The sequence below is a fragment of the Brassica napus genome, chromosome C1 (genome assembly GCF_020379485.1).
Source record: "Brassica napus cultivar Da-Ae chromosome C1, Da-Ae, whole genome shotgun sequence".
Taxonomy (NCBI): domain Eukaryota; kingdom Viridiplantae; phylum Streptophyta; class Magnoliopsida; order Brassicales; family Brassicaceae; genus Brassica; species Brassica napus.
Genome location: NC_063444.1, coordinates 19648199 through 19657327, shown reverse-complemented (window position 1 = coordinate 19657327; position 9129 = coordinate 19648199). Strand labels below are relative to the sequence as shown.

At 30.4% G+C, this 9129-nt stretch overlaps 1 long non-coding RNA gene across 1 annotated transcript; it reads right to left on the bottom strand.

Moving 5' to 3' along the window:
• Window positions 1-861: 861 nt before the first annotated feature.
• On the bottom strand, window positions 862-7769 carry LOC125580767. Its single transcript, XR_007318528.1, has 2 exons — window positions 5560-7769; window positions 862-1227 (listed from the first exon to the last, which is right to left on the bottom strand). It is a non-coding gene; the product is annotated as an uncharacterized LOC125580767 (long non-coding RNA).
• Window positions 7770-9129: the final 1360 nt, after the last annotated feature.

Here is a 9129-nt window from a genome sequence, read left to right as displayed (position 1 = left end):
ATATTTAATGCTGACTTTTCTGTTTAATATGGAAAATTTGAATTTAGGTGTTAGTTTTGTTGATTAAAGGTGCTCTCTATTATCTTTTAAAGACTTTGTAAGACGATAGAATTACATGGTGCTCTCTATATCTTTTAAAGACTTTGTAAGACGATAGAATTAGATTTGGCATGTTCTCATTAGACATAGTTCTTGTAATTGGTTTGTTGCCTAAACCACTATTGGCCCTTTTTTGTTATGTTAATACCATCTCTACTTTTGATCTTAATTTTTTTTTGTTGGTAAATTAAAATTATTTTGAAGAAATATATGTCTATCTTAAACTACACCCAATAAAGGCCTCATTTATGTCATATCTATAACTGGTATGCGTGTGATACTTTTTCCGAAGTTACTTTGTAAATATTTAGATTATATCTTTTTTGAAAAAAAAAATATTTGGATTATATGTATTTTGATAAGGCCATATTGTATTTGTTTTAACCAACTTAAACAATGAGTTGACAGAAAAAACCTAAACAATGAATGATTTTAAAGTTAATTTTGTTCTATGCTACGTAATGATTTGATTTTACTGGATAAGGATGTTTTAAGCATCTTTACTTTGAACCCATGGATTGTTTTTCTATTGTTAGAGCATGGTTTATTATTCTTTCAAACTAGTATATAAATTTGTTTGATTCAAATTGACTCTCCAAATCATCTATTATCTGAATTTCATAATTGTACTTTAGTGGTTGCATCATAGACTGTTTCACAATTTAATTAGTGGATAAGTTCTATGTTTAAACTTGCATGCTTGATTTTATTGATTTTGGCATCATCTGTGTTTTTATTAAATCAGACACTTGAATCTATATATTCTTGAATGGAACCAACACGACTTACTTTTTATTTATTTTTAGTACAGAGTCTTTTTTTTTTGTCAACAGTATTCAATTGATTAAGCCCAAAGGGCATGTGACAAGGCTTGTACGTTACAAAATGAGATCCAATAACATAAATACAAAGAGAAACTCAATATCTAAAGGCCCAAGGTGAAGATCGGTTAGTGATTGTTGTCCATCCACGTGCTAGATGAAGAAGAAACGCAAGACACGTGTTGAAACGTGTCTGTCATGCGAAATAGCAAACAAAACCGCCGTAGTTCTTCGCCGCCGGGGGTTCTGAAGATCAATCTTACATCTCTTGTTTCTCCACACCATAGGATTCATGGATCTCTTTTACCTCCAGCTTTCGCTTCAGCCTATACATGTATAATGGAAGCTCCATCCCTCCGTAGATGATAATTTTAGAGATAGTTCAGTTGACAAACGGGAGATCTTTTACCGGACCATCATCCATAAGGAGATGCCAGCTCCACTAAACCTCTGTTAAATCAACTGATATCAATCCAGCTCCACCGCTTCCTCTCTGCAAAGATACTTTACTAAAAGCCAATTGGCTTCACATAGAAAGTAAAGATTGACTCTCACTAAAGAGGATTGAGTGCATATCCTTAGAGAAAAAAGATTCCAATACAAGCAAACGGGATTTTCTATTTTTTTTTTGCAAAAGAAGAGATTGGAGAAGAACACTATCGCCAACGCGAATTTATTAATTTCAACCACAAAACTGATAAACGAAGAAGAAGATGAAGAACATGTCAGATTTGGGTTGAAAACACAACAAAAATCGCCATCGCGAAAAAGAAATCCGATTAACCGGAAGAGAAGTCGATCAAAGATCGAAATATATTACACCAAAAGAGATAATCTCGATCCTCTGTGAAAGATAGATGTCTGTGAACAGAGGTTATCGGGAGAGAAATCTCTCTCTTATTTTTAGTACAGAGTCAGGTCAATCAGGACGGTGATGGATTTTTTTTAATGTCAAGTCAGTGATAGATTCACCTCAAAGAATTTAGGACCGGAATTAAAAATGTAGTTTTAATTGTTTTTCTTCAATCATGCAACGATCAGAAACCTTCAAAGTATAAACTCTAAGGCTAAACATTTTACATGAGAGAACCCAGCCGACGACCTTAGCACCATATGGCATATAGCGAGTTCGTGGAGAGATCCAGAACTTCAAAGCTACTAAGCTTTAGCCCACCTGTGAGTATTTAAGTTGCAGTTTATGGTTTTAAATGTATTATGCCCTTTGGTGTTAACGTTTTCTTGGCAAATTAAGCAGAGAATCTTGCTTGATTCATGGCTGCCAAGTAGTTTTATTTAAATGTTTCACTGTAGTAAATAAAATGGACATGTACATGAATGTGCATGCAGCTTAATTAAATGTCTAAAGAATGTAGATTTTTGTTGTTGCAAAAAAAAGTAAAATTTTCCAACTACAAAAAGAAAGCTTATTACGTGCGGACAAAAAATCTAGTAGTGGTTGAAAGATTAGTATCCGGAATCATGATGGTTTAACTCATAATTTTAGTTATTGGTTTGAAAAAACCTAAATATATTTTTGTAATTTTATAACTTTCATTTTTTTAATTTGGTTTAACAATTTCAATTATATTTTTATATAAATTCAGTAGACTTAAAGATGCCATTTTATGAAAATAAAAAAATATATTATATTTAATAAAAAATATTTTAAATATGTTTATTATCACTTAATTTTAGATCTATATACTAGAGATTGATCCACACGTTCGTGCGAGTGTTAATTTTTTACTTTTTATAAATTAATATTTTTGTTTTTGATGATTAGTGTTATATATTATAATATAATAGGTGATGATCTGTGCTTTGCGCGGAGTGGAATGAATTAAAAAAAACTTCAAATAATAGTTAGTAGATATTAAAAAGGTAAAAAGTCACAGTGAGAAATATACATGTTATATAACACAATGCCAGAACGTTTGATACACAAATAAAATGAAAAACAAACAATTTAGGCTTTTCGAAAAATTGGGATATCCGGGTTAAACAAAAATAATTAAATTAACAGTAATAGTCTTCTTAATAAACGGATATGTTACAGTTTTTCTCTATTTTAAATTGCTTTACCGAGTTCTTAAAAATTGTGGTTGAAAAAAATAATCTGAAAATAATAATAGTTCCCAAATGAAATGGGACATTTGTGTCAGAAAATAAAAAAAAAACATCGGCTATTATTGCATATGGACCTCTTGTAATTTAACGTTTTATATAGGGGTGGGCAAAAAAACCGAACCGAACCGAGTCAAACCGAACCAACGAACCGGAACCAACGAACCGAAACAAAGTTTATTTCAAACCATTCGGTTGAAGATTTCTCTAACCCAAATGGTTCAGTTCGGTTCGGTTTAAAACCGAACAGAACCGAAAAACCGATGTGTTTTTGTAATTATTTAAATTAAAAATATTAGTAATACCAATTTACTAAAATTCTAATACTAAACCACATATTTTTCATTTTTATTCATTAACATATATTCTTCTAACCTGTAATCATCAAAATATTTGATTTAAAACATTTCATTCATTGCAGGCTTTTTAATTTTAATGATATAAGAGACATTACTAATGATGTTGGGTTTTTTTACTTTAGTTAATTTTCATTTATTTTAATTCTTATATATACGTTTTGTGACTTTTAAAAGATTTTTGTTTCAGTTTTATATTGAATTTAGTTCACATAGTTATGTTTACATAATTTATGTTGTAAAACATAATTTCTCTTAGAAAAAAAAAATCAAAGAAGAATCTAATTAAACCGATCCAAAAACAAACTGAACCGAATACAAACCGAACTGAATATAAACCGAACCGAACACAAACCGAACCAAACTAACTATGGTTTACTTCAGTTGGAAAAATACTAGAACCAAACTAACCAAACCGAACCGAACCCGAACCGAACCGAGAAAATAACTGAAATGCCCACCCCTAGTTTTATACAAAATATTACTTATGATAAAGCCTTTGGCAAACAAACGGAGTTCCACAAACTTAGTGAGTATTTTTTGTCTTTCATAAACCATGACTATTTTGGTTTACCAGTTAGGTAATTTAATTCAAGGGTGTAAAACTATAATGTTTTTTTGGGTTCTTAATATTTTTTGGATGTTCGATTAAAGAATACGAAATAATGAAGGTAATACTGAACATAAAACATCGTTTTAGAAAAAAACTCGATTGGTTTTAGTTCATATATATTAAACCAAACTAATTCTAACTTTTAAAATTAAATTAGTTCATATATATTAAACCAACGACACAACTAAATTATAAAAATCTCTAATTGTTCGCATCCAAATCAAAAAATTTGGAAAGCATTATATGCAATGGATAAAAAAACGTCAGAAATTAGGTTTACCCTCTATGGTGAACTTTTAAATTCACCCCATCCCTTAACACCAATAAAAGTGACACATAGATTATTAATTAAAAAACATTAAAGTAAATAAAAAATAGTTACAAAAAATAAAAACACTAATTTTAACGACGCTAACGCTTCCAGCTAAACCCTAAACCCTAAATCTTAAATTCTGAACCCTATATCCTAAATTCTAAACCAATATCCAAACCCCTAAACCCAAACCCTATATCCTAAACCCTAATCTTAGATCCTAAACCCAAATTATATACTCTAAACCCAAAAACTAGACTATAAACCTAAACTCTATACTCTAAACCCAAGTCGTAGACCCTAAATCCAAACCGTAAACCTTAAACCCAAGTTATATACCTTAAACCCAAAACCTTAACCATAAATCCTAAACCCAAACCGTAAATCCTAAACCCAAAACCTATACCCTAAACCCAAATCCTAGATCCAAAACCCAAACGGTAAACCGTAAACCCAAACCCCAAACTTAGATGCTATAGTTTGGGTTAAGGTTTACGGTTTGGGTTTAGAGTCTAAGACTTGTGTTTAGGGTATAGGGTTTAGGTTTATAGTCTATATTTTGGGTTTAAGGTATGTAATTTGGGTTTAGGATCTATGATTAGGGTTTAGGGTATAGAGTTTGGGATTAGGGGTTTGGATTTGTGTTTAGAATTTAGGGTATAAGGTTTAGAATTTAAGATTTAGCGTTTAGGGTTTCGCTAGCGGCATTAGCGTCCTTAAAATTAACATTTTTATTCTTTTAGCTATTTTTTATATAATTTAATATTTTTTAATTAATAATCTATGTGACATTTTAATTAGTCTTTAAGAGTAAGGTGAATTTAAAGGTTTTGTTCATAAAAAAAATAGGAAACAATATTAACCATTATATTTGACCTTAAACTTAACCGGATCGCATTGCTTAAATTGACTAATTATTTGTATGTTAACATTTATGATGCTATTTAATCAAAAGTCTTGGTGCTTAATTTAAGGGATTGCATGCAACTTAAAATGGACTTCCTTTTTAAATTTATTGGATAATCAATCAAGATTTCGTTTACAATATAAATCTATAGTCTCAAATGAAATGTTCTTTATACGACATATAACCAACTTGCTGAGACACGTATCAAATAAAACAAAAAGGAATATCTTATTCTTAAATTATGAAAGTCTATATATTGATATTTGATTCATATACGTGCCATAATTAAGTTGACACTATATATTTGATTCATGGATCTCTTTTACCTCCAGCTTTCGCTTCAGCCTATACATGTATAATGGAAGCTCCATCCCTCCGTAGATGATAATTTTAGAGATAGTTCAGTTGACAAACGGGAGATCTTTTACCGGACCATCATCCATAAGGAGATGCCAGCTCCACTAAACCTCTGTTAAATCAACTGATATCAATCCAGCTCCACCGCTTCCTCTCTGCAAAGATACTTTACTAAAAGCCAATTGGCTTCACATAGAAAGTAAAGATTGACTCTCACTAAAGAGGATTGAGTGCATATCCTTAGAGAAAAAAGATTCCAATACAAGCAAACGGGATTTTCTATTTTTTTTTTGCAAAAGAAGAGATTGGAGAAGAACACTATCGCCAACGCGAATTTATTAATTTCAACCACAAAACTGATAAACGAAGAAGAAGATGAAGAACATGTCAGATTTGGGTTGAAAACACAACAAAAATCGCCATCGCGAAAAAGAAATCCGATTAACCGGAAGAGAAGTCGATCAAAGATCGAAATATATTACACCAAAAGAGATAATCTCGATCCTCTGTGAAAGATAGATGTCTGTGAACAGAGGTTATCGGGAGAGAAATCTCTCTCTTATTTTTAGTACAGAGTCAGGTCAATCAGGACGGTGATGGATTTTTTTTAATGTCAAGTCAGTGATAGATTCACCTCAAAGAATTTAGGACCGGAATTAAAAATGTAGTTTTAATTGTTTTTCTTCAATCATGCAACGATCAGAAACCTTCAAAGTATAAACTCTAAGGCTAAACATTTTACATGAGAGAACCCAGCCGACGACCTTAGCACCATATGGCATATAGCGAGTTCGTGGAGAGATCCAGAACTTCAAAGCTACTAAGCTTTAGCCCACCTGTGAGTATTTAAGTTGCAGTTTATGGTTTTAAATGTATTATGCCCTTTGGTGTTAACGTTTTCTTGGCAAATTAAGCAGAGAATCTTGCTTGATTCATGGCTGCCAAGTAGTTTTATTTAAATGTTTCACTGTAGTAAATAAAATGGACATGTACATGAATGTGCATGCAGCTTAATTAAATGTCTAAAGAATGTAGATTTTTGTTGTTGCAAAAAAAAGTAAAATTTTCCAACTACAAAAAGAAAGCTTATTACGTGCGGACAAAAAATCTAGTAGTGGTTGAAAGATTAGTATCCGGAATCATGATGGTTTAACTCATAATTTTAGTTATTGGTTTGAAAAAACCTAAATATATTTTTGTAATTTTATAACTTTCATTTTTTTAATTTGGTTTAACAATTTCAATTATATTTTTATATAAATTCAGTAGACTTAAAGATGCCATTTTATGAAAATAAAAAAATATATTATATTTAATAAAAAATATTTTAAATATGTTTATTATCACTTAATTTTAGATCTATATACTAGAGATTGATCCACACGTTCGTGCGAGTGTTAATTTTTTACTTTTTATAAATTAATATTTTTGTTTTTGATGATTAGTGTTATATATTATAATATAATAGGTGATGATCTGTGCTTTGCGCGGAGTGGAATGAATTAAAAAAAACTTCAAATAATAGTTAGTAGATATTAAAAAGGTAAAAAGTCACAGTGAGAAATATACATGTTATATAACACAATGCCAGAACGTTTGATACACAAATAAAATGAAAAACAAACAATTTAGGCTTTTCGAAAAATTGGGATATCCGGGTTAAACAAAAATAATTAAATTAACAGTAATAGTCTTCTTAATAAACGGATATGTTACAGTTTTTCTCTATTTTAAATTGCTTTACCGAGTTCTTAAAAATTGTGGTTGAAAAAAATAATCTGAAAATAATAATAGTTCCCAAATGAAATGGGACATTTGTGTCAGAAAATAAAAAAAAAACATCGGCTATTATTGCATATGGACCTCTTGTAATTTAACGTTTTATATAGGGGTGGGCAAAAAAACCGAACCGAACCGAGTCAAACCGAACCAACGAACCGGAACCAACGAACCGAAACAAAGTTTATTTCAAACCATTCGGTTGAAGATTTCTCTAACCCAAATGGTTCAGTTCGGTTCGGTTTAAAACCGAACAGAACCGAAAAACCGATGTGTTTTTGTAATTATTTAAATTAAAAATATTAGTAATACCAATTTACTAAAATTCTAATACTAAACCACATATTTTTCATTTTTATTCATTAACATATATTCTTCTAACCTGTAATCATCAAAATATTTGATTTAAAACATTTCATTCATTGCAGGCTTTTTAATTTTAATGATATAAGAGACATTACTAATGATGTTGGGTTTTTTTACTTTAGTTAATTTTCATTTATTTTAATTCTTATATATACGTTTTGTGACTTTTAAAAGATTTTTGTTTCAGTTTTATATTGAATTTAGTTCACATAGTTATGTTTACATAATTTATGTTGTAAAACATAATTTCTCTTAGAAAAAAAAAATCAAAGAAGAATCTAATTAAACCGATCCAAAAACAAACTGAACCGAATACAAACCGAACTGAATATAAACCGAACCGAACACAAACCGAACCAAACTAACTATGGTTTACTTCAGTTGGAAAAATACTAGAACCAAACTAACCAAACCGAACCGAACCCGAACCGAACCGAGAAAATAACTGAAATGCCCACCCCTAGTTTTATACAAAATATTACTTATGATAAAGCCTTTGGCAAACAAACGGAGTTCCACAAACTTAGTGAGTATTTTTTGTCTTTCATAAACCATGACTATTTTGGTTTACCAGTTAGGTAATTTAATTCAAGGGTGTAAAACTATAATGTTTTTTTGGGTTCTTAATATTTTTTGGATGTTCGATTAAAGAATACGAAATAATGAAGGTAATACTGAACATAAAACATCGTTTTAGAAAAAAACTCGATTGGTTTTAGTTCATATATATTAAACCAAACTAATTCTAACTTTTAAAATTAAATTAGTTCATATATATTAAACCAACGACACAACTAAATTATAAAAATCTCTAATTGTTCGCATCCAAATCAAAAAATTTGGAAAGCATTATATGCAATGGATAAAAAAACGTCAGAAATTAGGTTTACCCTCTATGGTGAACTTTTAAATTCACCCCATCCCTTAACACCAATAAAAGTGACACATAGATTATTAATTAAAAAACATTAAAGTAAATAAAAAATAGTTACAAAAAATAAAAACACTAATTTTAACGACGCTAACGCTTCCAGCTAAACCCTAAACCCTAAATCTTAAATTCTGAACCCTATATCCTAAATTCTAAACCAATATCCAAACCCCTAAACCCAAACCCTATATCCTAAACCCTAATCTTAGATCCTAAACCCAAATTATATACTCTAAACCCAAAAACTAGACTATAAACCTAAACTCTATACTCTAAACCCAAGTCGTAGACCCTAAATCCAAACCGTAAACCTTAAACCCAAGTTATATACCTTAAACCCAAAACCTTAACCATAAATCCTAAACCCAAACCGTAAATCCTAAACCCAAAACCTATACCCTAAACCCAAATCCTAGATCCAAAACCCAAACGGTAAACCGTAAACCCAAACCCCAAACTTAGA